A 14,325-nucleotide genomic window follows, 5' to 3' on the forward strand; every position below is an offset into this window, starting at 1 on the left:
AGAAAATTTGGCGTACATGTCAGGTGAGCTATGAAGAGTTTGCGTATGAAGTTTGATGACAATTGAGTAAATAGAAGATGAGATATAGATTTTTGAAGAATAAATTTTTAGGTTTTTCCCATGTCAGTAGGTGGCGCTATGCTGTACATGAGCGATTATGAGTTGGAGAAATAAGTGTCTACAACAGCAACGCACTATCACAAGGTAGTGGTGTGAAGGAAAAGCATTATGGATTTATTTACCAAAAACCCGTTATAGAGCAATTGCGTCGGCCAAAAACAGCACCCCCCATGGACGAAAATTCCCAAAATGTGGTATACATGACATGGGAGGTAGGAAGAGGGTGGCCGTGAAGTTTGACCAAATTTGAGGAAAGATTGGATTTTTTGCCCAAAAATAGCGCCCCCAGTGGCGAAATATCACAGAAATTGGGTAACATGTTAGAAGCCCAATGAGTGATTTGCATGTGAAGTATGAGCAGTTTTGAGCAATTAGAAGATTTGTTATGAATTTTTAAGCATGTAAAATTTTGCATTGAAAATTGATTGATGTATAACTTCTGAACGGTTTATGCTACGTGAAACGTATTTAGAAACTTTTGTCAGCCATGTCTGTAGATGATGTGTATCAATTTTGGTGATATTCCTATGAACGGTCTAGGAGGAGCTGCGCCGTCTTCGAGGCCATGCATTTCGCACAAAAGTGAAATTACCTCACTTCCTGTTGGGCGTGGCTAATGCATTGGCATTACATTTTTGTCCGGCTTAGTGAGATACATATGTGTACCAAATGGCAAGCCACTACTACAAACTACATGGCAACCAGGCACCTTAATGCGGGAGGCCAAAATCACAACGAGTTAGGGGGCGCTATAGAGGCCCTGAGGCCCGCCTGGATCTGGGCTTCTGGTTCTCAGAAGCGGTGGCAGTCTAAGAAAAAGGAGCCAAATTTCGTGCGTTGTCGACCATGGCAAGCGCCCCAATAAGGGTCTCGTAAAGAGGTTGCTTGCCAAGTCTGACAAATCAGAAGCTGCAATATCATTTCTGCCATAACCAGCACCCCCAGGGGCGAAAGTGCACAAAATTTGGCGTACATGTCAGGTGAGCTATGAAGAGTTTGCGTATGAAGTTTGATGACAATTGAGTAAATAGAAGATGAGATATAGATTTTTGAAGAATAAATGTTTTGGTTTTTCCCATGTCAGTAGGTGGCGCTATGCTGTACATGAGCGAATATGAGTTGGAAAAGTAAGTGTCTACAACAGCAACGCACTATCACAAGGTAGTGGTGTGAAGGAAAAGCATTATGGAATTATTCACCAAAAACCCGTTTAATTGCGACGGCCAAAAACAGCGCCCCCCATGGACGAAAATTCCCAAAATGTGGTATACATGACATGGGAGGTAGTAAGAGGGTGGCCGTGAAGTTTGACCAAATTTGAGGAAAGATTGGATTTTTTGCCCAAAAATAGCGCCCCCAGTGGCGAAATATCACAGAAATTGGGTAACATGTCCGAAGCCCAATGAGTGATTTGCGTGTGAAGTATGAGCAGTTTTGAGCAATCAGAAGATTTGTAATGAATTTTTAAGCATGTAAAATTTTGCATTGAAAATTGATTGACGTAAAACTTCTGAACGGTTAATCCTACGTGAAACGTATTTAGTAACTTTTGTCAGCCATGTCTGTAGATGATGTGTATCAATTTTGGTGACATTCCTATGAACGGTCTAGGAGGAGTTGCGCCGTCTTCGTGGCCATGCATTTCGCACAAAAGTGAAATTACCTCACTTCCTGTTGGGCGTGGCTAATGCATTGGCATTAAATTTTTGTCCGGCCTAGTGAGATACATATGCGTACCAAATGGCATGCCACTACTACAAACTACATGGCAACCAGGCACCTTAATGCGGGAGACCAAAATCACAACGACTTAGGGGGCGCTATAGAGGCCCTGAGCCCCGGCCAAGTTTGGGCTTTTGGGTCTGAGTAGCGGTGGCAATTCTCGGAACTGGTGCCAAATTTCGTGCGTTTTCGCCCATGGCAAGTGCCCCGAAAATGGCCCAACAGCGGAGAAAAATAAAGAAGAAGACGGAAGAATAATAATAGTGAACTCTTACAAGAACAATAGGGCCTTCGCCCATAGGGCTCGGGCCCTAATTAAAACATTCCTGTGAAATTCAATGGGCCAGGAACGTCTGAATGCTCTAGCCATGCTGTCTATGGAGAGGGACTTAGTCCTTAGTATGCATGATTTCAATGAGAGAGTTAAGTGGGAGCATATAAAGGTTGAATAGTAATGGTCCCAGAATTGAGCCCTGGGGAACCCCACAGTTCAAGGACACGGGTGATGAACTGTGGCCTCCAATGGCCACATAAAAAAATCTTTGTTGTAGGTAAGATTTTAACCAGTTGATTACTATACCAGTAAATCCAACCCAATGCTCCAGTCGATGTAACAGTATGGAATGATCTACCATGTCAAATGCAGCACTTAAGTCTAAAAGCACCAAGACTGATGTTTTACCAGCATCAGAATTAAGACGTAGGTCATTCATGACTTTAGTAAGAGCTGTTTCAGTGCTATGATTGGCACGAAAACCTGACTGAAACTTATCAAAGCATCCATTTAATGTCAGGAAGGCAGTTAATTGATTAAAAACAATTTTTTTCAATTATTTTACCAACGAATGGCAAATTGGATATGGGCCTGTAGTTGTTGAGTACTGAGACATCCAGGTTATTCTTTTTCAGTAGGGGTTTTACAACCGCTTTTTTCAGAGATGAGGGAAACATGCCAGTTCGTAAGGAGGTGTTGATAATCTGAAGTACCTCGTCTGATATTAGGTGAAGAACAGATTTGAAAAAGACTGTAGGTAAAATGTCCAGTTCAGATGTGGAGGAGCTGAGACTTTGTACTGTTTTTCTCAGAGTCTCAACATCAATTAAACTAAATGTTGACATTGTATTACGACCCCCTCTCTCGTTATCCAATAGTTCCAGATTTTGAAGTGTTTGCACCTGTGTGGCTATATTCATACGTATTTTATCAATCTTTCCTTTGAAAAAATATGCAAAGTCGTTGCATGTATTAACTGAGAGAAATTCAGAAGGCATTTGTTTTGATGGGTTTGTTAGCTTTTCAACTGTAGAAAATAGCACACAGGCATTGTTGATATTCCTATTAATAATGTCAGCAAAAAAAGACTGTCTTGCTTTAGAAATTTCTAAGTTGTATTTACTTAACATCCCTTTGTAGATTTGATAATGAATCTGGAGTTTAGATTTACGCCATTTTCTTTCAGACTTTCTACATTCCCTCTTTAACATTTTAACTGTTGGATTTAGTTTCCAGGGTGCTTTTCCTTTGTCTATGACTCTTTTGGTTTTAAAAGGAGCAATAGCATCCATAATATGATTCATTCTTGAATTAAAAATTTCCATTAGATCATCTGCACAATCTGAAGATTGACATGGGAGTTCTGAGAGTGCCTGCTCAAAAAGAGCTGCTGTGCCATTGGTAATTACCCTCTTTTTTACAGTCACAGACTTGTTTTGAAAGTGAGGGTAAATGGAAACATCAAAGAAAACACAGAAATGATCAGATATACCCAGGTCCATGACACTAGTAGATACATTAAGACCCTTAGTGATGACAAGGTCGAGGGTGTGGCCATGGGAGTGTGTTGGCCCTTGTACATGTTGTGTTAGGTTGAAGGCATCAATCAGTGTAAGAAATTCATTTGCATACGTGTTATCTAGATTATCAACATGGAAATTAAAATCCCCAGAAATAATAAGATTGTCAAACTCTCAACAAATATTTGACAACAGTTCCCCAAACTCCTCTAGGAACAGTGGTGCAGAAAGTCTTGGTGGTCTGTAAATAGTCAACACTAATATGTTAGAAGAACATTTTAGGATTGCACTTAGGTATTCAAAAGATGTAAAATCACCAAGAGTTGTCTGTTTGTACTGAAAACATGCCTTGTATATATTTGCTATTCCTCCTCCCCGTTTATTGGCTCTTCCAACACTCATGAAATCAAAGAGTGGGGGAGTTGCTTCAATAAGAGTAATAGAGCTACTTGATTGTTCAAGCCAAGTTTCAGTAAGAAGCATAAAATCCAGTTTGTGTGTACCGATGAAGTCATTAATTAAAAAAGGCTTATTAAGTAATCTTACATTCTGAAGAGCTAGTTTTACAGTGAATGTGGGGATAATTTCCACAGAAGCGTTCTGTGGTTGTTTTGGAACTGGAAGGAGATTTGACAAGTTTACCCCATTGATAGGATGAATGAGAACACCTCTCCTTCTTGTTAGCACAGGAATAGAAAAGTACGTCGTGGGTCCCAGCATATTTTCAAAACTACCATCTGGACCCAGATTATATCAGTTCGTTCCAACATGAAGGTCTTCACTGCTGCTGGTGAACTGTAGCTGTGCACATGGTCCTTGAGTCTTATCTGTAATCACAGGGGGAGGTGGTGCCCTCTGTTTCTTGGGTGCTGTGGCAGTTGGATATATCATTAGAGATTTTGGGGTACACAAGGCCTGACCATGAGACAGCTCTGTGTACGGTACTTGATTTGAGTGTCCTCTTGGACTTGCCAAAGACACTGGGCTTAAAGACAATAGTCTCTCCATTTTCTCAGGAAAACGCAGTCTGGGGGTGAAGGAGATACAGAGGGGCTTGGGGTTACATCCACTGCTGTTGTTGGTGATTACCTATTGCCAGTCTCAGGAGGTTGTGGTGATGCTTGTTTATCTGATTGTCTTTCTGATAGTTCTGCCAGCTTACCCGTTAGCTCAGATATCATGTTGCTAACCTTGGAAAGTGACGGGGATGTGTGTGGTGATAGATCCACCCTCTGATCATTTTCCTGAACTGTATTGGGGGCAGATGAGTCAGCATGATCCTCTGTAGTTGCTGGGGGCTTAGTTGCCTTCGTTGGTGACAAGGAGTTTTGCTTGAATCCATCAGAGTGAGCGTTAGTCCCACTTCTTTCTGCCTGCAGATTCACTGCTTGAGTTTGAACCTCAACAGTGTGTTTCCATACTGTTTTTGAGCCTTTGTTGATGTCCCTGGGAGGTTCAGTTTGTACCCAAACAGAGTTCGTATCAGTGTTGTTAGCTCCTTTCAGTGCAGCTACAGAGCGCTTATCAGAGAGTGTACCCAAGGTCGGCATGGAATGGTGGACAGAGTGTTGATAATGGTTTGCCAAGACTTTGGCACCAGTCCAGCTGAGTTCTGTGCTATTTGGGCTGAAAAAGGCTTTGCGTTTCCAGAAAAGGTTAAAGTTGTCAATAAAATTAATGCCAGAGGAACAACATGTCTTTGCAAGCCAGGTGTTGAGACTGAGCAGTCGGGAAAACCCGTAATTGCCGATCACAGATCCTGGTAATGGATCACTGATAAAAAAAGGCATTCCAAGTCCGTTTAGGACAGAAAAAAGGTCTGTGAAAGATTTCCTCACAGTGAGCTGTTCCCTGAAAACATCATTTGCTCCAACATGCACAATAATGCGTTTAATTGATCTGTAGTTTGACAGCATTTTTGAAATGTTGTCTGTAGTTTCTGAGATGGAAGCGTAAGGAAAACAGCACACAACCATGGACTCTCCTCCAATATTTTCCACAGTGAAATCACCCACAACAAGGGTTGTAGGATTAACAGGTGTTGGCGGCTGCTTTCTACCTCTACTGCGAGCTTTATTTTTGTTATTCAAATTCTGCCACTTTCTAGGAACTACTGGTTCCATGTCTGTAAGGCACTGAAATCTGTTCTGGAGTGTAATGGGCTGTGTATATCTGTAGTTTTCAGCCCGGTGGTATTCATAGACTGTAGGTTTGACGGCATCAGACCGCAATGGAGTTGAAGTTAATGCCCTTTTGTTTTTGGGTCTAGCACCTTGTCTTTTCCAGCAATCAGTACTCACATTTTGCTTTGTGAAGTCAACTGATTCATCCAAGTTCCCATCATTCAGATGCTGAACATTCCCCGCATTCCCTTTAGCGGTATCGGCTGCTGGACTCCCTTCAATCCTTAATAAACGGGCATTAATCATAGATTCCAGGCTAGAAATTCTTTTTTCAAGCTCAGTCCATTTGTTACTAGAGTTCCTTGGTTTCCCCATTTTGCTATAATCCAGTCTTCTGTGTCAGTTGCTTCGTCTAACTTCTAGGTTATCTTGTTGAATGTAAGTAAAAAGAAAGCAAATAAGAAAAAATAGAGAAATAGTGAAAAAAGCAGAAAAGAGGAGTTCAAGCAGGAGCAAAGCAAAAAGCGTCCTACTCACTTGAGTAGGAGGAGCAGAGTCTACTCAAACTCTGGAATGAGGAGGTCCCCATGGCATTGGTGTCAGTGGTTCCGGAGAAGGCAGAACTGGGGCCGAAGGTTCAAAAGGGAGTATTGGCATCGCATACCTCTCTGGTCCCCTGTGGTGACCACCTCTCCCCGACACAACTCGCAGAGGTTGCCCAGTTGCAGACCGAATTTTCGGACGTGTTCTCTCCCCTGCCCGGCTGCTCCAACCTCATAGAGCACCACATTGAGACGCCCCCGGGGGTGGTAGTGCATAGCAGCCCTTACAGGCTACCCGAACACAAGAAAAAAGTGGTTTGGGAAGAACTCGAGGCCATGCTCGAAATGGGCATTGTCGAGGAGTCCCACAGCGACTGGAGCAGCCCGGTGGTCTTGGTACCCAAGGCCGACGGGTCGGTCCGGCTCTGTGTGGACTATAGAAAAGTCAACGTGGTGTCTAAATTCGATGCATACCCAATGCCTCGTATTGATGAGTTGCTTGATCAACTAGGCATGGCTCGCTTTTACTCGACACTGGATTTAACAAAGGGTTATTGGCAGATCCCCTTGACTCCACTATCCCGAGAAAAAACGGCCTTTTCCACACCGTTCGGCTTACACCAATTTGTCACACTTCCTTTTGGGCTGTTTGGGGCGCCCACTACATTTCAGCGGCTGATGGATAGGGTCTTCCGCCCCCACGCCACCTATGCTGCCACATACCTTGACGACATCATTATTTATAGTAATGACTGGCTGCGGCACCTACAACACCTGAGGGCCGTCCTTAGGTCGCTGAGGCGGGTGCATCTCACAGCCAACCCGAAGAAGTGTGCAATTGGGCGGGTGGAAGTACGGTATCTGGGCTTCCACTTGGGCAATGGGCAGGTGCGTCCCCAAATTAACAAGACTGCAGCGATTGCGGCCTGCCCGAGGCCCAAGACCAAAAAGGGGGTGAGACAGTTCCTGGGGCTGTCTGGCTATTATTGTAGGTTTATACCTAATTATTCAGACGTCACCAGCCAGCTGACTGATCTGACTAAAAAGGGGGCACCAGATCTGGTCCAGTGGACGGAGCAATGCCAGCAGGCTTTTCTGAGGTAAAGGCTGCACTGTGTGGGGAGCCACTGTTACACTCCCCTGACTTTTCTCTCCCTTTTATATTGCAGACGGACACGTCGGACAGAGGGCTGGGGGCTGTTTTGTCCCAGGAGGTGGAGGGGGAGGATTGCCCAGTGCTGTACATTAGTCGGAAGCTGTCAGTGCATGAGGGGCGCTACAGCATCATAGAGAAGGAGTGCCTGGCCATCAAGTGGGCAGTCCTCGCCCTCTGTTACTACCTGCTGGGATGCCCTTTCACCCTCTGTTCAGACCACGCGCCCCTCCAGTGGCTCCACCGCATGAAGGATGCCAATGCACGGATCACCCGTTGGTATCTGGCACTCCAACCCTTTAACTTCAAGGTGGTCCACAGGCCGGGGGCACAGATGGTCGTGGTGGACTTTCTCTCCCATCAAGGGGGGGAGAGTCGGCTGCGGGCCGGACGGCTGCCCAGCCTGAGTCAGGCGGTGGGGGTATGTGGCAGTGGGGGCATGATCAAGCGTCGGTCTGTGACCGGAAGGCGGAGTCAGGAAAGGTAAGTGATAGAATCACTGCACCTGATGTCAGTTAACCTGTGTTTGTGTGTCTTCCCAGCAACCACACCCTATATAAGGAGAGAAAGCGAGAGAAGAGGGAGCACTCTCCTGCACCTGATGACTTGTGTGTGTGTGTGTGTGTGTGTGTGTGTGTGTGTGTGTGTGTGTGTGTGTGTGCACGTGTGACTGGGAGAGTGTGAAAAGTTAAAGCTGAAAAGCTAAAATAAAAGAATTTTGGAACTCAGTTCTGGCCTGCCGTACTTCTGTGCTCCACCCACCCTCTCTGACTTCTAAAGTGTAAAATAGTTTCAATTATTAATTTCTACATTATGCCATGCTTAATGACAAAACAATATTTTAACATATTTTAAACTCTTTATATTTCATTGTTTTTTGGTAAAAAACAAACACCATGTGACCTCCTCGACTGGATTTAGCAACTACTAATGCCTATATCAGGGATGCGCACTGCAAAGAAACTCTTCATAATGTTGCTATTTAGACTCCTTCTGATGAGTGAGTTCGGGAAAACCACAGACAGAGACAACGTTCGTTGCTGAAGAGAGTCTCTCAACTCACTCTTTCACCCTAAAGGGCAATGTTATTGGGAAACCCACCCCCAGAACGGCAGGCAAAATCATAAAACCATGAAACAGGCGACAGGTCGAGCGAGGCACAAACAGGCTATCATAGACTCGGTAGAATCAAAGACGAGAAACAGGAAATCAGGGATCAGGAAAACAAACAAGGACATAAGGCTCGGTAACGTGTCAGCAATGCAACTCAATACTTCCCAAAGTAAATGTGTTTTCACAGTTTTTATATCAGCGCGCTGATTGTGCCTTAATCCTGTGCAGGTGTGAATCGTTTACAGCACATGCAACAGTCCAGTTGGCGCCCACGCACTTTCCGAGGGTGCCCGAGTGTCTATCTGATGCATGCATCAAGGTGCGCAGCTGTGACACTCTTGCACGAAATTAGTACAAATATTAATGTAGATATAAATATCTTATGCCAAATTATTATGGCATGTTACAAAAAATAAAGAAAAAAATCCAAGTCTTCGTCTCCAATTTACGAGTCTGAATGCAGTTAATGCACGAGTCCAAGACTGAGTCATCAGTGCTCAAGTCCAAGTCAAGTCATGAGTCCTTAAAATTAGGGCATGAGTCAGACTCAAGTCCGAGTCCTGGACTTGAGTACTACAAGCCTGGTATGAAGAATACTGACTCCACCCACTGAAGAATCTCTCCATCAGCTCGTTGTATGTCTCTGGTTGTTCTAAAACCTTGAAGAACCGAGTAAAGTGGAAGTAGGATGTCATGATGTCTTTGGAATTCCTGCTCACATAGATGATCTGGAATAAGTAAAACAAAACATTAATAAAAGCTCATGTTTATTACTGTACAGATCAGAGCAGGGTCAGAAGGGACACTACTGTTAGCTTGGTGCTAACATAACTTTGAAATCACCATCAGAGTGCTAGCTAATAATATATAGATTTAGGCACTGCCTAAAAGCAGAGCTCCCATCTGTTTCTGGGTTGTAGAATTTTCTTATATCATAGCCAGTCTCTTTTGTTTTATTTCTTTACTGGCAAGCACTGGCCACTCTGCAGTGTGTATGACTGGTAATTACTAACACTGGCCACTAGGCGGTGTGTATGACTAATTACTAACACTGGCCACTAGGCGGTGTGTATGACTGGTAATTACTAACTCTGGCCACGAGGTGGTGTGTATGACTGGTAATTACTAGCACTGGCCACTAGGCGGTGTGTATGACTGTAATTACTAACACTGACCACCAGGCGGTATGTATGACTGGTAATTACCAACACTGACCACTAGGCGGTGTGTATGAGTGATGGTACACGTACACAGACAAACCACAAAAAATCGACTCGATGGGTTTACCATTTTTTCTTAGGTATGGTGCTCCACTCGCCGCTATTAGTATTGGGGACTGGACACACGTGAAGGACAGTGGAAAAGGTTGAGCACTGCCTTAACGAAACAGTCCTCAATATATACACAAGAGATTTACAAAAAAGATACAAAATTTACAAACAAGAAGATCTACAGACATAAGAGTTTATAAATTTACAAGCTATGGACAAAATTTACAAACAAAAAAGGTCTACAATCTATAGACATTCACATAACATACACTGAGCACTTGGTAATAGGTATTGCACTTGGCAATTGGTATTGTGATAATAGATATTGCACAAGAGAAGATAATGCACTTGATAATAGATAAATAACCGTAAGTATGAGTCTGTGATGACCTGGAGACTTGTCCAGGATGTACCCCACCTCTCACCCATAGTCGGCTGGGATAGGCTCCAGCTTACCTGCGACCCTGTACAGGATAAGCGGTTACAGATCATGGATAGATGGATGGATGGATGGATGGTAGTATAGTATGAGTATTGCACAAAATGTGGGTAGATTGGCACATGATCGATTGTGGTGTGTCTCTGACTTCAGAGCAGAGTTCAGTGTGGTGATAGATTCGGGATAGAAACTGTTTTGAATCTTGTGGTGCGTGCTTTGATTGTTCTGTAACGTTTGCCTGAGGGCAGACATTTTAACAGCTGATGGGCGGGGTGGGATGAGTCCCTTAGGATGCAGTGTGTTTTCTGTAGGCAGCGAGATGTGTATATGTCCTCAAAAGCCGGCAGCTGCTTGTTGATGTTTTTTCTGCAGTCTTTATGACTCTTTGCAGTGCCTTCTTATTTGCTGCAGAGCTGTTGTTACCATCATTGGGTATGGACAGTATGGACGTGTCCCTACCAACATCAAACGACAGCTGATGTGTCCCTACCAATATTTCTGATTGAAGAAAAAAAAATTGTGCTCCGTGCGTGGTACACAAATGGTTACTGTAGGTTTCCACTGGGCGAAACACCATGCAAATTTTGCTCATGAATATTCACTCTGGGGGCGTGGTCGTGAAAACAGCAAGTAAGTTTGGCTACCATGTCAACTAGCAAGTGCGGTTGCAGTGCAGTGACCGGCTACTAGCTAGCAAGCTAGCAAAGTGTCCTTGAGGAATGTAACATTAGATTACCACTTCTACAGGAAGGGACAGAGCAGGCTATACTTCCTGAGGAGGCTGTGGTCCTTTAACATCTGCAGGAAACTCCTGTGGATGTTCTGTCAGTCCGTGGTTGCCAGTGTCCTGTTTTACACCGTGGTGTGCTGGGGGGGCAGCACATCCAAGAAGGACACATCCAGGCTGGACAAACTGATCAGGTGGGCCGGCTCTGTGGTCGGCATGAAGCTGGACTCTCTGGTGATAGTGGCAGAGAAGAGGTCTATGGACAAACTACTGAACATCATGGACGATGCCAGTCACCCTCTGCACACCGTCATCAGCAACCAGAGGAGCCTGTTCAGTGACAGAATGCTCTTTCCCAAGTGCAGGACGAACAGACTCAAAAACTCCTTTGTCCCTCACGCCATCAGACTGTACAACTCCTCTCTGGGGGGAGGTGGGGTAACAGGAGGATAGAGGATGGGAAGGAGCAGTAGCCTAGCCTGACAATAAGCAATAGTGGATAATGTGCAATATAATGTGCAATATCTCTCCTGTTGGACTCCCCCCCCCATATCTTATTCTTTTTTATATTTGTATATGCAAATACCGAATTTAATTTAATTTATCGAGAAGTTTTTCTCTATTTCTATTCTCTGTTTATCCTGTAATGATGCTACTGGAATTTTAATTTCCCTGAGTGTTGGGTCAAATTTTATTATATGTAGATTATGATCAGAATATGAATCAGAATCAGTAGGTTAAATCAGGATATATGTAGATATATCCCCTCCTAGAACTGCCACCTTATTGTGGTGGAGGGGTTTGTGTGCTTGAATGATCCTAGGAGCTATGTTGTCAGGGGCATTATGCCCCTGTCAGGGTTTCCCAAGGCAGACAGGTCCTAGGTGACAGGCCAGACTAAGAGCAGTTCACCAAAACCCCTATGGAGAAAAATCTGAGGACCGTGACGTTGCCCGGGATGACGCAGCCGGGGCCCCACCCTGGAGCCAGGCCCGGGGTTGGGGCTCGTATGCGAGCACTTGGTGGCCGGGCCTTTGCCCATGGGGCCCGGCCGGGCTCAGCCCGAAGAGGTGACATGGGCCCGACCTCCTGTGGGTTCACCACCCACAGAGGTAGCAGCAGGGGACTGGTGCAATGTGGATTGGGTGGCAGTCGAAGGCAGGGGCCTCGACGACCTGATCCCCGGACACAGCGGCTGGCTGTTGGGACATGGAATGTCACTTCGCTGGGGAGGAAAGAGCCTGAGTTTGTGTGGGAGGTTGAGAGGTACCGGCTAGAGATAGTCGGGCTCACCTCCACGCACAGCTTGGGCTCTGGAACCCAGCTCCTTGAGAGGGGCTGGACTCTCCACTTCTCTGGAGTCGCCCATGGTGAGCGGCGGCGGGCTGGTGTGGGCTTGCTTATAGCTCCCCAGCTCAGCCGCCATGTGTTGGAGTTTACCCCAGTGAACGAGAGGGTCGCCTCTCTGCGCCTTCGGATTGGGGAGAGGGCTCTTGCTGTTATTTGTGCCTACAGCCCAAATAGCAGTATAGAGTATCCGGCCTTCTTGGAGTCCCTGGGAGAGGTACTGAGGAGTGCTCAGACTGGGGACTCCATTGTGCTACTGGGGGACTTCAATGCTCACGTGGGCGATGACAGTGACACCTGGAGGGGCGTGGTTGGGAGGAACGGCCTCCCTGATCTGAACCCGAGTGGTGTTTTGTTATTGGACTTCTGTGCTAGTCACGGTTTGTCCATAATGAACACCATGTTCGAGCTTAGGGGTGTCCATAAGTGCACATGGCACCAGGACACCTTAGGTCGGAGGTCAATGATAGACTTTGTAGTCGTTTCATCTGATCTCCAGCCCTATGTCTTGGACACTCGGGTGAAGAGAGGGGCTGAGCTGTCAACTGATCACCACCTGGTGGTGAGTTGGATCCGCTGGCGGAGGAGGAAGCTGGACAGACCTGGCAGGCCCAAACGTATGGTGAGGGTCTGCTGGGAACGTCTGGCCGAGCACTCTGTTGGGGAGGTCTTTAACTCCCACCTCCGGGAGAGCTTTTCCCAGCTTCCGAGGGAGGCGGGGGACATTGAGTCTGAGTGGACCATGTTCTCTACCTCCATTGTGGACGCAGCTGTTTGGAGCTGTGGCCGCAAGGTCTCCGGTGCCTGTCGTGGCAGCAATCCCCGAACCCGGTGGTGGACACCAGAAGTAAGGGATGCCGTCAAGCTGAAGAAGGAGTCCTATCGGGCCATGTTAACCTCCAGGACTCCCGAGGCAGCTGACGGGTATCGGCAGGCCAGGCGTGCTGCAGCTCGGGCAGTTGCGGAGGCAAAAACTCGGAACTGGGAGGAGTTCGGGGAGGCCATGGAGAAAGACTATCGGTCGGCCTCGAAGAAATTCTGGCAAACCGTCCGGCGCCTCAGGAGGGGGAAGCAGTACTCTGCCAACACTGTTTACAGTGCGGGTGGGGAGCTGTTGACCTTGACTGGGGACATTGTTGGGTGGTGGAAGGAATACTTTGAGGATCTCCTCAATCCCACCATCATGTCTTCCACTGAGGAGACTGAGGCTGATGACTCAGAGGTGGACTCGTCCATTACCCAAGCCGAAGTCACTGAGGTGGTTTGCAAGCTCCTCGGTGGCAAGGCACCGGGGGTGGATGAAATCCACCCTGAGTATCTCAAGTCTCTGGATGTTGTGGGGCTGTCTTTGTTGACACGCCTCTGCAACATCGCATGGCAGTCAGGGACAGTGCCTCTGGAGTGGCAGACTGGGGTGGTGGTCCCTCTTTTTAAGAAAGGGGACCGGAGAGTGTGCTCCAATTATAGGGGAATCACACTTCTCAGCCTCCCAGGGAAGGCTTACTCCAGGGTACTGGAGAGGAGAATTCGACCAATAGTTGAACCTCGGATCCAGGAGGAACAATGCGGTTTTCGTCCTGGTCGCGGAACACTGGACCAGCTCTATACCCTTCATAGGGTGCTCGAGGGTTCATGGGAGTTTGCCCAACCAGTCCACATGTGCTTTGTGGATCTGGAGAAGGCATTCGACCGTGTCCCCCGTAGTATTCTGTGGGTGGTGCTTTGGGAGTATGGGGTACGGGGCTCTTTGCTAAGGGCTGTCTGGTCCCTGTACGAACGGAGCAGGAGTCTGGTTCGCATTGCCGGCAGTAAGTCAGACCTGTTCCCAGTGCATGTTGGACTCTGGCAGGGCTGCCCTTTGTCACCGGTTCTGTTCATAATTTTTATGGACAGAATTTCTAGGTGCAGCCAGGGGACAGAAGGAATCCTGTTTGGGAACCACAGGATTTCATCTCTGCTTTTTGCGGATGATGT

Source organism: Neoarius graeffei, chromosome 27 (assembly GCF_027579695.1).
Source record: "Neoarius graeffei isolate fNeoGra1 chromosome 27, fNeoGra1.pri, whole genome shotgun sequence".
NCBI classification, from domain to species: Eukaryota; Metazoa; Chordata; class Actinopteri; order Siluriformes; family Ariidae; genus Neoarius; species Neoarius graeffei.